Source organism: Hibiscus syriacus, unplaced genomic scaffold (assembly GCF_006381635.1).
Source record: "Hibiscus syriacus cultivar Baekdansim isolate YM2019G1 unplaced genomic scaffold, ASM638163v2 tig00113726_pilon, whole genome shotgun sequence".
Taxonomy (NCBI): domain Eukaryota; kingdom Viridiplantae; phylum Streptophyta; class Magnoliopsida; order Malvales; family Malvaceae; genus Hibiscus; species Hibiscus syriacus.
In genome coordinates this window covers 1,840,203-1,864,162 of record NW_024063472.1, presented here as the reverse complement: position 1 = coordinate 1,864,162, position 23,960 = coordinate 1,840,203, and the positions used below count along the sequence as shown (strand labels likewise).

At 35.6% G+C, this 23,960-nt stretch overlaps 2 pseudogenes; one reads left to right on the top strand and one right to left on the bottom strand.

The window, feature by feature from the left end:
* The window catches only part of LOC120187799, a 51,104-nt pseudogene that overhangs the window by 8,533 nt on the left and 18,611 nt on the right, over positions 1-23,960 (top strand).
* Positions 4,113-5,891, bottom strand: LOC120187915 (annotated as a pseudogene).

The window sequence follows — 23,960 nt, the reverse complement described above, 5'->3', positions numbered from 1 at the left end:
GTTTATTGATATGTCAGGGTTTTAAGTAGTATTCGCGGTCACGATTTTAGTTATCACAGATGCAAATATAATATATTGCGATCATTATCGATATTGCAGTTGGTGAATTTTTTTTTCCAAATAGCTAATTTTTTTAAAAAAAAAAATCTGTTTTTTATAATAAAAAAATTAAATAACAGAATAACAATTCGCTATTGTCATAATTGACCACAATCGGTTAAATTGCGGCCGCGATCCACCTCTATTGGTGTGATTCCATCTCACACCACGACATCGCTATTCGACCGTTATTTGAAACCCTGCGCTATGCTTTAATGCTCAAATATTAGTTTTAAAATAATTATTTTGTTCCTTTTTCAGGCCTTTTCGGCTCCAATGAGACAGATTCTGGACAGGATTAAGGCATTTGGCGAATTTGAGGTAGATCATATAAATCTATCGAATCTTAAATTTAAATTAATCTGAATTCGTATTGTTTTATTATATGTTTGAGTTGAACTTGATATACTCATATGAATTAGTTTTGGGGACATAGAAATGGATAAAATCATGATTTACGGTAATGAAAAATATACTCTTTTCTTTTTGGTAATTTCTGTTGGAGTGTTTGTAATGCTATGCTGGCGTTTTCTTTTGCATGAATGTGATAGTGCAGCCTATGTTACTCTGACCGTGGTTTGAGTGTCAGATATGGGTACGTTGTGTATTGAATATTTTTTCTAAATTATTTCTGAACCTTTTATTTTTCATGTTCATGCATTTGGAGGATACTTCAATGCTCATTTCCTTGCATCCATGCATATGTATCAAATATGACCCTTGAACACGGGTATTTAAAGAAAAATGTTACATCGTTTTGTTCTTATTGGTTGAATGCCTTTTTTTTTTCTTTCTCTTTTTGTAGATTCTCTATTTTGGTGATAAGGTTATTCTTGAAGATCCGATAGAAAGGTATGCTTTTGGTTGTTTAGTTGAAACGCATTATCTCAGATTTACGTTACGATATTGTTGATTATATTTTTCACTATTGGTATTATCTGTCCCTTTATCAAAAAAAATTATCTGTCCCTTTATCATTTTTTATTTTAAGTTTAGAAGAAAGGGGAAAGGAATAAGAAACAAGAGGTGTGGATCTCCCTCACAGATTTGCAAATTAAATTTCCGGTTGAAAGCAGTAAATAGACCGGTTTCATTTATGTTGCAAAGTTTCAGTCTTGTCTTTCAGCTGTTCTCTTCAGATTCATTTAGTGCCTTGAAATTTTGTATTTTTATTTGAAAGATAGAGTTTGAGTCTGATCGACTCTCTGATTTGAGATCAGTTCCTTATTGTTCTATATTTTACTCTTTCCCCTTTAGTTTTATGATTATATGATTTTTGGGGGGAAATTAAGTCCGAGGATGTGAGAGCGATATATCAATGTATGCGGTACTAGTGAACATACTTCTTAATATTAATCTCTTAATGGTCAAGATTTGCGTTGTTTCTCTTACCTAATTCATTTGACAGTTCATAATTTCTTATAATTTTGCTTGTTTCAGCTGGCCAGTCTGTAATTGTTTGATTGCATTCTACTCCTCTGGATTTCCCCTTGAAAAGGCTCAAGCATATGCCGATTTAAGGAAGTATGTTCTTTTATATATATTTGCAATTTTTCATGCATGTATTATATTTGCATATTCAGAATAGGGAATCAAATCCTTTCCAAATTGCAGGATTTTTTTTTTATTTTTAGATTCTAATATGATTACTTAATTGTAACTGTAATGTGGGAAACTTTTTTTTTTATATGAATTAGAGGTCTCCTTAAAAACCCCTTCATAATCGTCAGAATACCAAAGAGGCAGACTGAAAAAAAAGCGGAAGGGAAAAAAGAGTACCTCAAGTTTTATTGAAAAAGGGGTTAAAAACAGCCCCCAAGAGTTACACCCATATTATAGAAAGCGCACCATTACAATTATTAGAGCCAACTAGACTCAACCACTTTTCTTCCTAACATTAGTCAATCCCTTTTTTTTGCTAACTCATCAGCCTCCCAATTTGCGCTTCTTTGGATGAAATGAATTAGGACCTCATTACTCATTACAACATACACGATTTCTTTGACAATAGACTCAAAACATGAAAGACTTGAAGCAGAGTTTTTAATACACTCTACAGCACTCCTACAATCACTCTCCAGGATCAACCGACCTTTTGATCCCCAATCTGACGATCCTCAAAAACGAAGTCCAGCCCTGATTACTTTTAATTATGCCAATGTAGGGTGACCCGGACTAGTAGGTTCTGAAAATGAGCCTAAAATGCAACTGTAGGAGTCCCTTAGTAAGCCCTTTAGACCACTCGTTTTCCAATCCTTGTTTACTGCTCCATCAACATTTAACTTTAGAAATCCCTCAAGAGGGGAGACCAATTCATAGGAAGAGACTTTTTCATTTTGATGATTTTGCACGAATCTGCTAGGGAAGGATCTCCAATAAGGGGGTCAAGAAGCATCGAAGACTTAGGATAATTGGCTGAGTACCATGCTGTTAATCTGAACCTAGCTAAAAGGAATAAGTGTGTTGTGTCTGCAGGTCCATTTTCGAAAACAATGGCATTCCTGAATTTCCAGATTATCCATATTATAGCACTAGGGATAAGCCTCCAAATAAAAGATTGATGTACAAGGTCCTCCCAGTCTGATAGGAGAGCTGGAATACCATAGGGAAGGGCAGAGGAATAAACCTTTGACTGTCATACTTACCATTTGGGAATAAACATTCCTGGGATACTTAATGGCTATTTTAGTTGTCAATTAAGCCTCTCTTGCTACAAATGTGTTATGACCCTCGAGAAATAGAGAAGAAAATAGACGAAGAAAAGAAAAGATGAGAGAGTAGACGAGAGAATAGAGATTCAAGAGAAGGAAGAGTTCATTCTTTTCACACATGAAAACTATATTCTGCAGTACATGTTATTTAATCACAATCACTAGGTTTCCTCCTATTTTGGCTTGGGCTTATCCTAAGGCCCTTGTTTCCTTCCTTTGTTAATTTTCCCATGTGAGTCACATGCTCCCCTTTTAATTCCTCTTCCTCAAAATTCTCCAATTCACTACATGAAATCCCTAGCTCAATCCCTAATTCATTTTCTAAATCCTCAATGCCTTTCGCTTCGTACTTCTCCTCCTCTCTCCCAACCGTGACAATTCCTCCCCATTTAGACGATCCTTGTCCCCAAAGATCAAAGTATCAAATTTGTGATAGCAAGACCACAAAATCCTTTGAAGTTGTGATGTCAATGAACCCAGTCTTTGGAGCAGCACTCCATTTACTACAATATTTATCTAATGTTGCACTTGTAAATGCAAATGCGTATTCTAACACACTTCCCGTATTTAAGTTAGCCTTGCACAAAAGATCTGCAGCTTCTGCCTATTTTGACATTGTATATAAGGAGGTTGGATTTGAGCACCTAGGGTTCGACACCATTACAGCTGTAGTAGATTTGAAGAGGTTGACAACAGGGTTGTCTCTACCATTTTGTGAATACAATGTTTGCCCATTTGCACTAGAAAGCAAGCCCAACCAAGCTGCTGTTTGCATGAAATGTGTGGTATCCAACTCTCTTAAAACAATATAAAGAGTCCCATCCAATATAATACACTCCCAATCTCCTTTATTCCGCGAAAAACTTCTGCTTTGAGCTCTGGTTTTGTTCCCCAACTGAGTTGCTCTTTAACGAGCCTCATACATCATGTCACACCCCCATCAAAAGGAAGAAGTCCAATTGATTTTGGAAGTGCTTCTTGCAAGCCTGTGATCATAGGCTCAAATGTAGCAATCTTGTTTGATACATGATCCAGCAGTGCTCGAATAAGCCACGGTAATGACCTAGATCCTAGAAGTTTAACAACGGAAATCATGTGTGGAATCCCAAAAAATCCACTATACAATTGCGTAAAACTTTGATGTGCAGAATTTAAATCTTGAGTACCACAATAGAAGTTTGGCTTGGCATGTGGAACTAATGGCTTTTGTACAGGAGCAAGAGGAACTTTTGAAGATCGGATAAAATGCTGAGTAGTATTGCAAAGGATAAAGTTTGGCAGAAAATCATTTTTCATCACAGACTAAATCTGAGAAGCTAGTCGACTAGACAATGACACAAGAGATATGTTCTCATGCATCTTCCTTACCTGCCTTTGCCGCTGCTCCAACTGCAACTTCTCTGAATTTGCCATCTCATACTCCCCATTCTCCAGATAACTTTGATCAGGTCTCAGCCTAGAATCAGTTGGAGGCAACTTTTCCTTCAGACCAGGAGTCAGCTCATTCAAAGTGATGGTAAATCGTATTAAGTTATATCTGGTGGGATATTTAGTGGAATTGCTCCGCTTCCAAAGTGTATGAGTTTCTGAGAAAGACTCTTGTCCTGTTCCCTTTGCATAATAATCTCCAATCACATAATGCATGCTCTCATCCCATTTTCCCAATAATGAAGCCATTGTCCTTCCGTTCCTATCTTGAACTATACCATGTACCTGGTGATCACAGTACAACTTTCCCAGGATGAGATTGTATATTGACGTTGTCACCTTACTCCATTGGAACACTTCTCCATTGTCAAACTCTAAGGTCAAAAAACCGACTGGATCCAGCTGAATTGAGCGACCCCAGAACTTACTTTTTAAATTGTTATCACCCAATAATTTTCATCTTGTGCCCTGACAGTGACATGCTACAATCATAGGGTGATGACTGACCTTCTCTGAAAAGAAGTGTAAACCTTTATCAGGAAAGTCAACTTCATATGTTTCTCCTAATAATGGATTGAAAGGTTTGCAAATTCTTCCTTCTGTTGAAGAATATGCAGACACAACAAATGCAGCTACATTAAGAATTCTCATGAGATTATTCCCCCTTTTTCACCATTCATATGCACGGTCAAGCAGATATGAATACTCCAAATCCTCAAAACACTTTTGAAGAGAAGATAGAGACTCATTGAAGTATACAGGAAGACAAACTTGTGTGAGATCTTTCCCAATATTATCCTTAATCATTGACCAAATACTAACACATTTCTCTTTTCCAACGGGGTCGGGTAACTTTTTTCGACGTTTCATGTAAGGAAAGTTACTTCCCATTGATTTAATGCAAGGATCAATGTCATCTTCAGAATCAAAGGCATTAAAACCATCATCTAAATAGAAAGATGATGTCTGGAAATATGATCCATTACTTTTGAAAGGGCTTGATGACAAAAAATCACGAGTATCAAAAAAATTATGCTCATCCTCATCAGTATTTTCTTCTACAGTATCAACGCTTTCATTATCCTCATCTGTGTCAGTTACACTTCCTTCTGGTTTCTCAAACCGTGGAACAACTCTTAATGTTTTTTCATGGCATTCACGCTGCAAGAACTCAAGAACATCAGAAGAGGCAGTTGCAATTGAAATGGCATATGCTCCAAAGTTGTTTGCTGGAAACTCTGCCAAGATACTAATTGTATCCAAAACAACACCATTTTCTTCTTTTATAGGAAGATCAAAACCAAACAACGGTCGTTTTCCACTTGGTTAAGAAATTATCCATTCCAGCTTTTGTTCTTCAGACCACTCACGGTTGGAACCAATTTCCAAGTGTTTGGTATTAGTGATGGATGTCATTTTATCAAACACTTGACACCCATCATTTGTGCCTTCGATTGCCATAGGTAACGACTCCGTTTCAAAGTTGTTTTGGTCTTGCTCCATCATCTTTCCTGTCAATACTCTTAGGATCTGTTTGAAATAACCCTTATTCTTTGCAATCCTTGTCTCCAGGTACTGCTGATCTTGCTTCACCCGCTTTGATAAGTCATCAATCTGGTTTTGAATTGCAGAAATAACAGAGGATTCAACCATTGCTTTGTCAAGAGTGGTGGCTCTGATACCAATTTGTTATGACCCTCGAGAAATAGAGAAGAAAATAGACGAAGAAAAGAAAAGATGAGAGAGTAGACGAGAGAATAGAGATTCAAGAGAAGGAAGAGTTCATTTTTTTCACACATGAAAACTATATTCTGCAGTACATGGTATTTAATCACAATCACTAGGTTTCCTCCTATTTTGGCTTAGGCTTATCCTAAGGCCCTTGTTTCCCTTCCTTTGTTAATTTTCCCATGTGAGTCACTTGCTCCCCTTTTAATTCCTCTTCCTCAAAATTCCCCAATTCACTACGTGCAATCCCTAGCTCAATCCCTAATTCATTTTCTAAATCCCCAATGCCCTTCGCTTCGTGCTTCTCCTCTCTCCCAACCGTGACAAAATGTTGGTCAAATAACCTTCCAAAATATTAGAAAAGAACCCAAAGCTAGGGATTAAGCCTCTGATATTTTCTTTCGAAACATTTGTTATATGAGAGTCCATTAAAAGTAAGAGAATTAATCGTTTATAGTAATTCTGATTGGATCTTGGCCTAAATTACCAAGCATCAACATGAATCCATCAATATGGAAAAGTATGAGGTCTCCATAGATTGAAATTTTAGGTCTCAATCCAAATGGTGTATGAGTTAATGCTCAAGAGCAGTGAGCTACATTTTGAAATTATGAAGATAATCATGTTCAAGGTGATTGTTCGGTTAATATCTCTAATTTATGTTGGGAAAGTATAAAATTTGGTTCTTGCCCATGATTGCAATGGGAAGTGCCACATTACGGCTGTTTTATTAAGTGCCATGGTCTACACCTAGTATTTGAGTCTTTAATTATAGTCTAGACCTGCAGTAACTTTAGCCTTATTTATGGTCATTTTAACTTATTTCAATCCATCCATGTAAGTAAAGCTGTAACCTGATTATTCATCTCAACTACGTTTCTTTATGCAGAATCAATCTCTTAAAGACTGATGGAAGTTAACTATTGCAATAGTTTCAATTTCTTAATCTATAGAATATTTAGTAGTTTATTGCATTTTCTTATCTAGTTCTTTGAACAATAACAGTTTCTTCTTTCCTATACCCAGCAAGCAGTAATTAATTATGTTTGCAACTGTTTCTGTTCTGTGATTCAGACCGTTCCTTGTGAATGAGTTGGAACCACAACACCTTCTTCATGATCGACGGAAAGTATATGAGGTACGCATCCTAAGCATCCATATTGACCTACTTCGTTTGGGATGTAGGTGAGATGGATTAGTAGTAGTTTGGTTCTCCTGACCCCAACGTAATATTGTAATGTTTGAAAATTGATTGAATATGAGATATGGCTAGTTCTATACCATAATTGGCCGAAGCTTTTATTCTTTGAGCAAATAATTTACATTTGAGATTGTTTTAGAATTGATTATATAATTTTTTAAAATGTATGATGTTATAGCAGTTGATTGACAAAGACTAACCTAATTATTTTGGGATTCAAGCGGCTTAAATTGTTCGGTATATCTGTTCCAAGATATTCCCTTGTAAATAGAGAAGCACCGTACCAAGAGCGGGATTATTTTATTGAAGATGAAGATTATGTTGAAGTGCATGGAAACCGTTTCTGGAAGCCATTTGTGGAGAAGCCTGTTGACGGTTAGTTTGGTCTTCGTACTTTTATCTTCTGGCATCTGTTCCCTCCTTAGTCCTTACCAGAATTTTGAGTATGAACTTAATATGGTTCTTTGTGCATTCTTGTTTACATAAAACTTGACTTGTAACGCAAAGAGTACCTTAAAGCATATTTTATTTTTGTGTTATGAAACAAATCAAATACTGGACGAAGATCAATAAGGTTATTGCATGTGCAATATATTTAGATTAGTGTTTTCTTACATAATATTGATCTATTGGCTGGCTTGATTAATAGAATTTACGGGGCAGATATTTTGCTTTTGTTTCTTGTAAAACCATTTTTCTAAGAAATTAACAAAATCCATATAAAGTATAGGATTGTCTTCTTATTTATTTTAGAGAAAATAACCTCAGTGACCAAAAATGCCTTATAATATACAATTTTAACCAACTTTTTTTGGATTTGCCAAAATGACCAACTAAATCGCAATGCGATCGATAATTCGCAACGCGATCTCCGGTATCACAAATCAGTTTCCAGATTCGCAATGCGAACTTCGACTATCGCATTGCGATTTACATATTCGCATTGCGATAGTCCAAGTTCGCGTTGCGATTTATTCCAAGTTCGTTGCGATAGTCGAAGTTCGCGTTGCGATTTATTCCAAATTCGTTGCGATAGTCGAAGTTCGCGTTTCGTTGCGATTTATTCCAAATTCATTGCGATTTATTCCAAGTTCGTTGCGATAGTCCAAAATCGCAACGACGATATTGCATTTGTTTCTTAAGAATTTTCTCTAAAAAGATAGTATTCGCGCGGACGTGTCGAAGACACATATTACCACGACCACGACCACGACCCAAGACGAGACGAGACGAGACGGACGGTGGCAGTGGCGGCGCGCGAGAGTCCCCCTTGTTCTCTATCACTCAACAAGGAAGTGGGAAAGCCAAGCCTTAAATACCATTCCCAATAGTGTTTCCAATACTATGTGGGATTGAGCATTACCAACACTTGTTCCCAATACTATGTGGGATTAAGCCTTAAATAGTGATATTATTTTTGAATGTTTTGCTTAAAATTGCAATAATCGCGATTGATTGTAGATTGACATTTAATTATGACATATTTAATCGTATAATACTAATGCAATTGGTTGCTGATTCAGTTGTTTTAAGGTGCATGATTTTTAATTGTTTCCTGAATAATCACATTGTATTGGAAACAAGTGTTGGTAATGCTCAATCCCAAATAGTATTGGAAACACTATTGGGAATGATATTTAAGGCTTGGCTTTCCCACTTCCTTGTTGAGTGATAGATAACAAGGGGGACTCTCGCGCGCCGCCGCCGCCGCCGTCTCGTCTCGGGTCGGGTCGTGGTCGTGGTCGTGGTCGAAGTTCGCGTTGCGAATCTGGAAACTTATTTGCGATACCGGAGATCGCGTTGCGAATTATCGATCGCATTGCGATTTAGTTGGTCATTTTGGAAAATCCAAAAAAAGTTGGTTAAAATCGTATATTATAAGGCATTTTTGGTCAATGAGGTTATTTTCTCTTTATTTTATGATACGTTGAATAACAGCTACCCAACTTATGAAAATTATCAAAATATGCATCTACAAATCCCTACACTTTCCTATTTTAAGTTGAAAATAATATTCTCAGATTAATAGGTTCTGTTCTTGAGAACCATTCACATTTAAGCTGCATGGAGTTGAGTCTTGAAACCTAATTCATGAAGCTTGGGAGTTCTCTGGACTTCATAACTATTCTGTAGCTCTTGCCAAACTCTTTTCCCTGTTTGCATATATGCTAATTGTTGGAAATTTGGTCATTGAAAGCCTTGATTTAGTCATAGTCTGTGAGATATTCTAGGATTTGTTTTCTATGTAAATATAGAAAGTAAAAGATGTAAATTAAGAAAAAAGTAGGAAAGTAGAAGCTATCAAATATTGGCTCTAATTAGTTTCTTTTTTTGTTGTAATTTCCCTCTGTATAAAAGGAGCCTTGTACTCATTCAAGAAATAAGACACATATTATTTCTTCATTCTTTTCTAATTTGGTGTCAGAGCCATAATCATGTCTTAACCCTAAAACACAGCAGTTCCAAAATCACTGTAGCCATGTCCGAAGTCGCGACGGAAATCACTCAACCCCTGCTGCGACCACTCTGCAGCACCACTCCAATTCTCATTCTGTCCAAATCACCACCATCCGCTTAAATGGTGACAACTTCCTCCGACGGTCACAATCAGTCCAGATGTATATTTGTCGGCAAGGAAAATCGGTTATATCACTGGTGACAAGAAGGCTCCTGTTGTTGATGATCCGCTGTACGCTACATGGGATGCTGAAAACTCTATGGTTATGACATGGCTGGTCAATTCCATGGAGGAGGACATAAGCTCCAATTACATGTGCTATCCTACTATAAAAGAATTGTGGAATAATGTTAGTCAGATGTATTATGACCTAGGCAACCAATCTCAGGTTTTTGAGTTGACTTTAAAATTGGAGGAGATTCGTCAAGGAGATAATTCTGTCACCACATATTTCCATTCATTGAAAAGGCTGTGGCAGGATCTTGATCTCTTCAACACATACGAATGGAAAAGTATTGATGACTGTAATCACCATAAGAAAACTGTAGAAGATAGTCGTATTTACAAGTTTCTTGCCGTCCTCAATGTTGAGTTTGATGAAGTACGAGGAAGGATTATTGGCAGACCTCCTCTTCCATCCATTGGCGAAGTATTTTCCGAAGTTAGAAGAGAAGAAAGCCGAAGGAATGTCATGCTCAAAAAGAAGAGTACTGGTGAGTTAATTGAAAATTCTACCTTATTGAGTGATGTTGCAGCCTACAAGGCAGCAAACTACCAGCGCATGTCTGATGATAAACCACGGGTCTGGTGCGATTTTTGCAACAAACCCCGCCATACACGTGAGACATGTTGGAAAATTCATGGCAAACCTGCTAACTAGAAAAGAAAAAAGCAAGGAGAGAAGAATCATGGAATTCCTACTACAAGTGAAGCTGACTCAGGTCCCTTCAACAAAGAGCAAATTGATCAACTCTTGAAACTGATAAAATCCAATTTCTCATCCGGTATTCATAGTGTTTCTTTGGCACAAACAGGTAGTAATCCTAAAGCCCTTTCTTGTCCAAATTCCTCTCGTGGATAATAGATTCGGAGCCTCAGATCACATGACTAGTTTTTCTCATTTATTTAATACCTATTCACCTTGCCCTGGAAATAAAAAAATTAGAATTGCCGATGGTAGTTTTTCACCTATTGCATGAAAAAGACTCATTAAATTGAGAGAGAAAATTAATCTCAATAATGTTCTTCATGTCCCTAAATTAGCCTGCAATCTTTTGCCTGTCAGTAAACTATCTAGATTCTAATTGTTGCATTACTTCTTTGAATCACATTGTGAATTTTAGGACCGGAACTCGGGGATAATGATTGGACGTGCTAGGATGATTGAAGGTCTTTATTACTTTGATGAAGTATCTATCAGTAATAAAAAAGTTCAGAGCTTTAGTGGTACTAATTCAATTTATGTTCGAGAAAAAATAATGTTGTGGCACTATAGACTAGGACATCCTAGTTTGCTTTATTTGAAACACTTATTTCCAGAATTATTTAAAGGGATTGATTGTTCTTCTTTTCATTGTGAAAATTGCATTTTTTTCAAAAACCCGTCGTTCCCCTTATTTACCAAAAGATTATCAGGCCTCCAAACCTTTTTATCTGATTCATAGTGATGTTTGGGGCCCTTCTAAAGTTACTACTATTTCTGATAAAAGGTGGTTTATTACTTTTATTGATGACCACACACGGTTATGTTGGATTTATCTAATGAATAAAAAGTCTGACGTGAAAGATTTATTCAAAAAATTTTACACTCTGATTGAAAACCAATTTCAAACCAAGATTAGTATTTTACATTTTGACAATGGAACAGAATATTTTAATGAGCACTTAGGTGATTTTTTGAAAGGGAAAGGGATTTTTCATCACTCTACATGTCGGGATACCCCTCAACAAAATGGCATTGCAGAACGAAAAAATAAACATTTACTTGAAGTAGCACGTGCCATAATGTTTTACATGCATGTTCCCAAATACTTATGGGGTGAAGTAGTTTTAACAGCCGCTTACTTGATAAATAGATGCCTACTAAGGTGTTAACATACAAAACACCACTCGATTGCCTAAAATCATATTTTCTTGGAACAAGGTTGTTTTCTGAGTTACTTGTCAAATTTTTTGAATGTACTGTCATGTTCATGTTCCATGCCAATTTCGTTCAAAACTTGACCCACGTGCTATTAAATGCATTTTTTTGTGGTACTCTTCAAATAAAAAGGGATATAAGTGTTTTGATCCTCAAACAAAAAAATTTCATGTGAGTATGGATGTGTCATTTTTGGGAAAAAAAACCTTATTTCACAAAAAATTCTCTTCAGGGGGAGACAAGTGATGTAGAAGACAATTTTTGGGGCATTTCTATCCCACTACCCAATGTCATTTATCCTAAATAAAAACCACGCATTTCTGAGAGTGGTCACTTTGAAAATCCAAATTCAAGTGTTTCTAATAACGATTGCCTAGGAGAACCATGTTTGTTGGTGCCTAAAGAAGGAGATTCTTGTTCAGGGGGAGAAGTACTACAAACTAATCAACGTGATTTGAATTCTGAGCTTCAGTTTTATACTTGGAAGAGATTTCATTTGAGAAATAAAGACTCAAATATCAACCCTGCACGAAACCAATCTGAAGATCTAAGTTCTGGTGTCGAAACTTTAGGTAATCCTATCCCTAATACACCTTTGATTTCCTCCACTTTGTCCAACAATTCACCTAGTATTCCTGATCTTAATGTCCCTATAGCACTTAGGAAAGGTGTCCGAAATTGCACTCAACATCCCATTACAAAATATCTTTCCTATCACAACTATAAAAAAACCATAAAGCTTTCACATCTAGGATTTCACATTTGTTTGTTCCAAGGAATGTACAGGAAGCATTGGATGATCCGAATTGGAAATTATCAGTCATGGAGGAGATGAATGCTCTAAGGAGAAGTGGTACATGGGAGATTGTCGATCTACCCAAAGGAAAGAAAATAGTCGGGTGTAAATGAGTGTTTACAATAAAAAGTAAAGCTGATGGAAGCGTTGAGAGATACAAGGAGAGATTGGTGGCTAAAGGCTTTACTCAGACATATGGGATTGACTACCAAGAGACTTTTTTTCCTGTTGCTAAAATAAATTCTATTAGAGTGTTGTTATCTCTTGCAGTGAACTCCGATTGGCCTCTACATCAACTTGACGTTAAAAAAGTATTTCTCAATGGTGATCTGGAAGAGGAGGTGTATATGAGCCTACTGCCAGGATTTGAGAAGAAACTTGGCAGTAACAAAGTATGCAGATTACATAAGTCATTATATGGACTCAAACAGTCACCAAGAGCTTGGTTTGACCACTTTGGAAAGACAGTTATCAGTTATGGCTTCTTGCAGAGTCAAGCTGATCACACAATATTTTATAAACATTCAAAAGATGGTAAAGTTGCAATTTTGATTGTTTATGTTGATGATATTATTCTCACTGGTGATGATGTAACAGAATTAACTATTCTGAAGAAAATACTAGCAAAGGAGTTTCAAATTAAGGACCTGTGAGCTCTTAAGTATTTCCTTAGAATGTAATTTGCAAGATCTAAGGAAGGCATATTTGTCAATCAGAGAAAATATGTTCTTGATCTCCTTGGAGAAACATGTCTACTTGGTTGTAAGATGGTTGAAACTCCGGTTGAGCCAAACTTGAAGTTACAAGCTGCTAAGGTTGAAGAAGTAAAGGACATGGAATAATATCAGAGACTTGTAGTAAAGTTGATTTACTTGTCTCATATATGGCCTGATATTGCTTTTGCAATTAGCATAGTAAGTCAATTCATGCACTCACCAGGGGCGGAGCATTTCGAGGCCGTCTATATGATCTTAAGATATTTGAAAGGAACTCCAGGAAGAGACTTATTGTTCAAGAAACATGGACATCTTCAAGTTGAAGTCTACACAGACGCAGATTGGGCAGGAAGTGTTACAGACAGAAGATCAACGTCTGGATACTGTTCCTTTGTTGGAGGAAACCTAGTTACATGGCGGAGTAAAAAACAAAATGTGGTAGCTAGAAGTAGTGCTGAAGCATAATTCAGTCGTTGCCCATGGAATCTGCGAGGCGATGTGGATAAAAAGGATTCTTGAAGAATTGAAGTTTTCTTACTCGACTCCAATGAAGGTCTATTGTGACAACAAAGATGCTATTGCTATTGCTCATAATCCAGTTCTTCATGATCGCACGAAACATATAGAAGTGGATAAACATTTCATCAAGGAGAAAGTTAATGCGGGAATAATATGCATGACATATCTTCCAACTGATGAAAAATTAGCTGATGTACTAACGTAGGGACTACACAAGAAGCAATTTGGTAATCTGACTAGCAAGCTGGCTATGGAAGATATCTTTAAACCAGCTTGAGGGGGAGTGTTGGAAATTTGGTCATTGAAAGCCTTAATTTAGTCATAATCTGTGAGATATTCTAGGATTTGTTTTCTATGTAAATATAGAAAGTAAAAGATGTAAATCAAGAAAAAGTAGGAAAGTAGAAGCTATCAAATATTGGCTCTAATTAGTTTCTTTTTTTGTTGTAATTTCCCTATTTATAAAAGGAGCCTTGTACTCATTCAAGAAATAAGACACATATTATTTCTTCATTCTTTTCTAATTCTAACACTATTGTTTTGTTCTTTTTTTGAAGGGGATGATCATAGTATAATGATTTATTACCCTAGCTCAGCAGGTGGAGGTATGAAAGAATTGTTTAGGAAGGTCTGAATATCTATCTTAAACTTTTGGCTATAACCATTTTGTAATTTTTGAAGCTCTGATATGAATTTTATAAGAATCATGTTATTTGAAGAATGCTATCAACTTTTTTCCTGATTTAAGAGGCAAACTGCTGTTTCTCATTCTATTTTTAAATGCAGCCACCGATATGCTTAATTGTCCATCATTGTTTTGATACTCCTGGAAAATGTAACTTGTAATGTGGTATAGCTTCTCTTTTTAGGTTGGAAATAGATCAAGTGAGTTCCATCCCGAAGTTAGACGAGTAAGACGTGAAGGTTCTTACATATATGAGGAGTTTATGCCAACTGGAGGAACTGATGTTAAGGTTGTAAATTTGGCGTACAAAATTTGAAATTAATTTAGTATACTTTGAGTGGTAATTATATTAAACCTGATTGTATAATTTTTGCAAAATTTTCTGCATTCAATAGTGCACAGTGCACACTTTACATTTAACTCTTTTGGCTATGAGAGTGGAGGGAAACAGCATATAAGGGGTTGCCTCGCATTTTCTGTTTTTGTGAATTTTAATAATCTTGTATGTTGATTTTTAGGCACTGATATTTTTATTTGGAAGAAACGACATGCAGACCGCACAGTAGGTTCTTATGGTTCTGCTGGATCTTTCTGAGTTTCTTTTAACTTTTAACATTATCCATGTTGCTCCTTTCTCTCTGTCTTTCCATCTCTTGGAAAATTTGTCTGATCATCCTTTCAAATGAATATAGGTTTATACAGTTGGCCCTGAATATGCTCATGCTGAGGCTAGGAAGTCTCCTGTTGTTGATGGTGTTGTTATGAGAAATCCTGACGGTAAAGAAGTAAGTATTTAGTAATATATTAATCCAAAGCATATTCTTTACTTCCCTTTGATATATGCACCTGAGTACATGTTCAGAAATCCCACTATTTGATCCTTACGATTTCTTGTCAATCAATCATGGTCAAGTCAGTAATTTAATAGAGAAAGCATATGCAAAAAGATAATGATACAAAATTATGTGCAAAAGGTTGTATTTGAGTGTATCTTGTCCCCTATAATGGTATATTATTCCTTTTCAATAAGGCAAATCACTTCTACGAATTGCACAGTGAAAAGTTATGGAAAGATTAGATAATCATTATTGATGCATAGAACATTTAGTACATTACATAATCAGCTATCTTACAGGCTACATAACTAATACAGAAGGTTCTATGGTTATTAGTGTAGAGCATTTAGCATGTTACATAACGAGCTACCTTATTGATCAACATAACTGATTCACTGCTACTATATTTTCACTGGGGATAGGCTAATTGGATGGGATTTATTTGTTGTTTTGGGGTTTGTTGGCCTTTTTGGTAATTGTGTTATGTTTGTATTTGGTCGAGTGTTTTTAGGAGATAGTTTTTGAGTAGGGTGTGATCATTGAAGCGTTTATGTAGTGTAATGTAGCATAGTGTTGAGATGGTTGTCAATGGGTTTTGGTGGTAGTATATTCTTTTTGTACTTGGTATTTATGCAATAAAATTCTAAGACACTCTTTTCCTCCTTCCAATGTCCGTTGAGTCACTATTGGTGCTTGACGGTTATGAAAGGGTTTTTTAATGAGGTCTTCCTATTTATCAAAAAACATGGATGGTGGAATATTTGATGTTTGAGCACATCTGTGTCACCTAATTTGACAGATCAGATATCCTGTGTTGCTGACACCTAATGAGAAGCAAATGGCAAGGGAAGTTTGCATCGCATTTAGACAAGCGGTGTGTCTGTTTAACCTTATTTATGAAATTTTCCATAGCCCTTTTTGTTTATCTTTATCGATTGATGACCATGTATTTTGTTTCATATGATATCTACCGCATCTACTTGTATTTGTTTTGCTTTTCTTGCAAGTTTGCTTTTTGTTCTTTCGTGGTTTAAAACATGAGTTTTTTGCAAGAATAATGTGCTCATATAATTCTTTTTTCCATAGAGTGTCTTTCATAAGCTCATGTTAAATTCTTGGGATATTATTTGCACCTATTGGTTTATTATATATTTCACCATCATTTTTAGCTCTTAGATTTTCTTATATATATATATATATATATTAAAATTTAGTAGTTCCTTTTCCATTTAATTTTTTAAATCATGGGATTAAAAAATCTGTTTGCATGTTAACAGTTAATATATTTGATTTATGAAGACTGGTTTCACGCTAGGAAAAACATCCAATTTTTTTTGGGATTGTCTAAATGATGTTGCCGGCTTGCAGCAATAACTGCACTTTGCACCACCTTTTCTTTTTAATTAAATTTAGAGAGATGGGTTTATTAAGAGCTGTCTGCTTTTCTGCATTGACAGAAATGCCTAATTTAACTCAAGATTTTTTTCTCTGTTAAGCTGTGTGTAAGTTATATGATAAAGCCATTTTGTATATTAGTTAGTAGTCTAATATAACACTAACTCTTAGAAAGTTAGATAAAGATAACTGCTAGGTAGTTTACTTTTAATAGAAGACTAACTCCTAACTTTGTGTATAAAGTAAGATGTACTTTTCTCTAATCTGTATACGATTGAGATGTTTCTCTTCTCAACTTTTCCAATTACCCTTTATCAATTATATTCTCAATTTTGCCGATTACCCTTTATCAACATGGTATCAATTAGGTGAGCGGTCCTTCTTCTTTACCCTGACGATCAAATTTTTTTTACCCTAACCTTAGTTGCCAATCATGACTTCTACGTCGGATGTCACCTCAAAAATCCCTCTTCATTTGTCCAATTCAAATCTCTTATGTGTTTCTTTCTCCACTATTTGCCACCGATTGAATGGTGGAAATTATATACCTTGGTCCCAATCCGGACCTGCGACTTCCTCTCCTGAAGGTAGATTTTCTTATGCTACTTTGGCTAACAAATATGTCATTCCTACTTGGATTGTGGATTCTAGTGCCAGTGACCATATGACGAGTGATCTTCGGCTCTTTCAAATTTTTCATGTCGATTCGTCTATCTCCCATATACGAACTGCGGACGACTCTCTTTCTGGTGTTGCCGGTAATGGGTCGGTTCGAATAAATCCAGACATCTATTTGTCCATCCTTTATGTTCCTAATCTCACCTGCAATCTCATCTCCATTAGCAAGTTATATGTCGATTTATGTTGTACCATGCAATTTAATTATGATTTTTGTGAATTTCAGGATTCGAGCTCGGGGAAGGTGATTGGCAGTGTTAGACTTTGTTGGGGTCTTTATCTGATTCCGACAACCTTCTTTCCCTAACCACCCACTTCCTTCAATGTTATACAACAATTTCCTCTACTTGAACCTTTAATTGATGTTATGTTATTACACTTTCAGTTAGGACATCCTAGTTTCTTTTATCTTGCAAAGTTGTTTCCACATTTGTTTCTCAATAAAAGCCCTAAGTCTTTTTCTTCTGATATATGTTCACTTGCTAAACAAACTAAGAGTGTTTATCTACCATCTCCATATAAGCCATCGAAATCGTTTACACTAATACATAGTGATATTTGGGGATCATCTCGAGTCGCATCTTTACATGGGTTTCGGTGGTTTATTTCATTTATTGATGATCACACTCGTACTACTTGGACCTTTCTCATGAAAAATAAATCCGAAGCTTGTGACATATTTAAACGGTTCCATAAGATGGTTGAAACCCAATTTCAATGTTATGGGTTCTTTTTTTTAGGAAAATGGGATTATTCATCTTACTTAGTGTGTCAATTCTCCTAAAAAAATGGATTGCTGAGCGAAAAAATCACATCTTGAGGTCACTCGGTCTCTTCTTTTTTCCAAAAATATTCCTCGCTATTTTTGGGGAAGCCCTTTTAACTGCCACTTATTTGATTAATCATCTCCCTAGTAAACCGTTACAATTTAAATGTCCGAGAGATGTGTTCCTTCAATTCTTCCCACTTTTAAATTGATGACCTCATTATTACCCTTTAGAATTTTTGGATGTATTGTGTTTGTTCATAACAATGTTCCTTCCAGGTTCAAATTAGATCCTCGAGCATTTTGGTGTATATTTTTGGGTTATTCATCGAGTCAAAACGGTTTTTGGTGTTATTGCCCTTGTACTAAAAATTTCTTTGTTACCATGGATGTTACTTTCTTTGAAAAAAAACATTTTTTCCTTATGACTACTATTCAGGGGAGTCATATAATGAATTTAAGTCTATTGATTAACAACAATTGTCACTTGATTTGTATGATTTGCAGCTAGCTCCATTTGACCAACCAGCCCTGCCGAAACAGTCAAACCATCCAAATCAGCCCACAAAATCACTTCAGCCTAACCAAACAATATTGTCGAACTCAAAAAATTCATCCTTGAAAAGCTAGTCCACCGAAACATACTTACCTCTGCAGGATCAACACATCACTTCACCTTAAATACCTCAATCAGAGTCGCTAATTTACAAGAGACGATAAAGATCAATTTCGAAATCAATCCTGAACCTAATCTCGAGCCTCCCACATAGCATGGACACTATCATGAACCGAAACCGAATGAGAATCCTTTGGAGAATAACAGAGGTAAGCAAAGTTCTTCCACTAAATTAAATGTTTTAATTGATGATAATGACTTGCCAATTGCTCAAAGGAATGGAGTAAGAAAATGCACAAATTATCCGTTTGATAGGTTTATTGTATATGGAAAGCTAATGCCTTGTTTAAGAACTTTACACCCAGTGTAGACAATATTACTGTTCCAGATATGGTGGAAGAAGCATTGAAAGATCCAAAGTGGAAAAAAGTAGTGTAAGAGTAATTGAAGGCAATGCAAAACAACAATACTTGTATTATAGTTGATCTTCCGAAAAACAAGAAATCAGTCGGCTGCAAGTGGGTATTCACAGTGAAATATTAAGTTGATGGTAGCTTTGAAAGATGCAAGGTGAGATTAGTGGCGAAAGGATTTACTCAATCTATTAGAGTTGATCCGATAGCAAAACTAAATATTGTGAGAGTGTTACTGTCATTGGCGGTCAATGAAAATTGGGTACTTCATCAGTTGGACATCAAAAATGCTTTTCTAAACGAAAACTTGGAGGAGGAAATATATATACGAATTCCACCAGATGTGAAGAGTAATCCAGAAAAGCATGTAGACTATTAAAGTCCTTGTATGAATTTAAGCAATCTCCAAGAGCTTGTTTCGATAGATTTACAAAGGTGATTATTCATGATGGTTACAAGCAATGTCAATCGGATTACACGTTATTTGTCAAAACAACTTCGAACAACAAAAAGACAATTTTGATTGTCTATTGTGAATGATATTATTCTAATAGGTGATGATTCTATGGAGATAGGAAGAGTGAAAAAGCTATTGGAAAAAGAATTCGAAACCAAAGACTTGGGTACCTTACAATATTTCTTAGCCATGGAGGTTCCAAGGTCGAAAAAGGAATAATGATCAATCAAAGTAAATATATTTTTGATCTATTATCAGAAAATGGAATGAAGGGGTGCAAACCGACAGAAACTCCCATGGAAGAAAATCTTAAGCTAAGGAGAGAATAATTGGGAAGTCCCGTGAACAAAGAACAATACCAAATGTTAGTAGGTAAACTAATTTATTTGTCAGTTACTAGACCTGATATTGTGTTTCCTGCCAGCATAGTGAGCCAATAAATGAATGACCATAGGGAAGAACATTAAGAGGTTGTTAATAGAATTATAATATACTTGAAAATGACAATAGGACGGGTTAATTTTCAAAAAGAGTGATGATAGAACAATAAGAATTTTTTTCGGATTCAAGATGGGTCGGCGAATTAACGGGTAAAAGGTCTACAACTGGTTATTGTACATTTGTGTGGGGAAATCTAGTTACTTAGAGAAGTAAAAAACAGGTCGTGGTGTCTCAAAGTAGTGTAGAAGTAGAGTTTAGAGCAATGACACTCGGAATTTGCGAAGGAATTTGGTTATAAAGGCTGTTAAATGAACCGAGGTTGTGTGAAAACAAGTGTTTTGAACTTCAGAGTGACAGTAAATCGGCAATGAGTATTGCAAAGAATCCAGTTCATCATGACATAACGAAGGATATGGAGATCGACAGACATTTCATCTCCGAAAAGGTGAATGGTGGATCAATAAAGCTCAATTATATTTCAACGAATAATCAATTAGTAGATATTCTCACCAAGGCACTTCAAGACTTACCTTTGATGAGATTACATCCAAGTTAGGTCTTTTCAACATTTACTCCCCAACTTGAGGGGACTGTAAGTTATACGATAAAACCATTTTGTATACTAGTTAGTAGTCTAATATAACACTAACTCTTAGAAAGTTAGATACGGATAGCTACTAGGTAGTTTACTTTTAGTAGAAGACTTACTCCCAAATTTGTGTATAAAGTAAGATGTACTTTTCTCTAATATATATACGATTGAGATGTTTCTCTTCTCAACTTTGCCAATTACCCTTTATCAATAATATTCTCAATTTTACCGATTACCCTTTATCAACACTGCGTTATCAAGCATCTGTTAAGTACTAGTTTTTCTGTGGTCTAATGTTAAAGTTGGGTCACTCGGCCTACTACTAATTGGTTTTAGGTTGGATGCTTAACATGGTATCATAGCCCATAGTTTATCATGTTGTTCTTTCTAGATAATCCCGTGTGAGGTTGTTCATATGTTGGCCTTGTTAGCTACATGTGAGGGGAAGTCATTTACTGATGATATCCTACATTTGTTAGGTAAATGTTTCTTGTGCTCTTATATTAAAGTTTGGTCCCTTCATCTGTTACCAATTGATTTTAGGTTGGATGCTTAACATTTCCATTTATAATGAATTGAATGGCATATCAATTTAGTAACCAGTTTGAATTCTTGCAGGTGTGTGGATTTGATCTTTTGCGTTCCGAGGGGCGTTCATATGTTTGTGATGTGAATGGATGGAGTTTTGTGAAAAATTCTCATAAGTAGTAGTTTCTCTTTGGTCTTGTGATTATACATGCTGTTTTCCGTATCAAAATTTTCCGTTTCATCATGCTACATACTGTATTGAGTGCAATAACAAAATTATAATTTTCTGATCTGTGTGCGCATGCGTAAAGTGATTTGGCCCCTTCATTAATTAACGTTAATTATCATTGTATCATGTATCATGGACAGAAAGGGGAGGAATAAAAAAAGTGCATTCTGTCCCTGAATATAATGTCTACAAGGCATTGTACCGTCTGAAGGATGAAAAGTGGTAAAGATGAAAAAGTTGTCAATCCCATGGTTAAGCTACAAAGTATGATTATTAAACCTCCCCATTGGATTATCAAATTTTCCGTACTTACCCCTCTGCATCCTTCCTACCTAGAAAAGTCTAAATGCTTGATCTTGGTTTTCTATTTTCTTTTCTTGTCTATCCATTGTGTCTTTGTTATGTTTCCAATGGTACTTAGCTAATATTATCAGTCAATGGAACTAAGTACAATATAATATGCTCATCAATTGTTTGGGCTTTTATAAAGAAATTCTTACACATGTTATTTAAGCTAGATTCCACTTTTGATATGAAGTAATTTAATCAAAGTGTTAATGGCAACTGCCACATGCCAACCATGGAATTTGGTGAATCCAATTATTTGGAGTATAAATATTTTTTCCAAATTTCGTCTCTCCGTATATATGATGGGAAAAACAAGTTCATTTAAAGCTTATGTTGTTTTCGCTTTTGTAATTCTATTATTTAATTTCTATCGACTGGATTTTTCTTTTGTTCTAAACTTACTAAAGTCACATTGTCTCTTTATTATTTGTTATGAATAAGGCATACCTTATCTTTTATAATACAGGTATTACGATGATGCAGCTTGTGTGTTGAGGAAGATGTTTTTAGAAGCAAAAGCTCCTCATCTTTCTTCAGTAATACCACCATTATTACCATGGAAAGTAAATGAACTAACCCTGCCTTTCGAAAGACTTACTCGCCAAGCAAGTGGAGTTATTGGCTCATTTGGACAGTCTGAGGAGCTACGTTGCGTCATAGTTGTTATTCGCCAGTATGTTGCTACATTTTCCTCTATGTTTTTTCCTAGGTTTGTTAGTACTCTCAACTTTTCATTATTAATTTGACTTTTCTCAATGAGTAGTGGTGATAGAACTCCCAAGCAGAAAGTAAAATTGAAGGTTACCGAGGAAAAACTGCTAAACTTGATGCTAAAGTACAATGGGGGACGACCCAGATCTGAGGTGATTATTTCACCTTTTTTTTGTAGCATATTTTTATTCCACAGGTAACTCTATTTCCTAAGCATCTATTTATTCTTTTATTTCTCAGACTAAACTTAAAAGTGCTGTCGAATTGCAAGATCTGTTAGATGCTACAAGGATGCTTGTACCCAGGTCATATTTCATGCTTTCGTTTTTATCTAGAAGAAACACTTTCAAATATTCTCCTCTCTACAACTCAGCATCAAAAGGAATGAAAACAAAAACTTGTAGCTGTTCTTTGTTTCCAGACATGAAGAGGATTTGTAGCAAATTTTGTAGGATAGGATTTGGGGTTGCTTTAAATGAGAAAAAAATTGGCTATATTGTGGTACAAACTAGTGATTTTATGGTTTAATTGGATTGGAGAAACTGAGAAGGTAATTAATGCTTCTTGGTTAGTTTAAAAGGTGAAAGACATGATTTTGGGAGCTAAGAAAAAAAGGGAGAAACAAGTTTAGCTGTTGTTCTGTTATGTTATAGTAACTTTTAAGACCTTTCTTGTTTTCTTGGAGGAGTGGATGGGGGGATGTATACTATTACTACCTGAAGAAATATCTGCATATGTTATTTATTTCTAATAAAAAAGTACATACCAATTGGTGCTTTTGAATTTATTTTCAAGATTAATAATGATTCAGTGTTTGATTATTTATGTGTAATAGACCAGGCGCTGGAAGTGATAATGAAGCAGAAGATCTTGAACATGCTGAAAAGCTTCGTCAAGTTAAGGCAGTACTTGAGGAGGTTATCTATCTTATCCTGAAATCACTTGCTTTTTCAATTTATTAGCTCTAGGATATTTATTTTATTTGCTCTAGGATATTTATTTTATTGTTCTAGTTACTTTGCTCTTCTAAGGATCCTTGCGTTGTGGATATACAAGTTCATGATTCCTTTTCGTAAACACAATATTTCCTTATACACAACACAGATATGTAACTACTTTCTCCCCTTTTCTTTTAGTTGTTAATTTGGGCTGCTTGTCACATGATAAATTATTTGGTTTCCAGGGGGGGCATTTTTCTGGTATTTATAGAAAGGTTCAATTAAAGCCTCTAAAGTGGGTTAAAGTTCAAAAAAGTAATGGGAAGGTGAAGAAGAAAGGCCTGTTGAAGCTCTGATGGTTCTTAAATATGGGGGTGTCCTTACACATGCTGGGAGGAAACAGGTAATAATTCGGTTAACTTATTCAAATTATTCTATAGTTATAAAGTCGCTTTTCACTTGAATGCTAAACAATCCTGTAAAGTTAAGAAAAGTATTTCAATTTAACGCGGACATTAGTTTTAAGACATC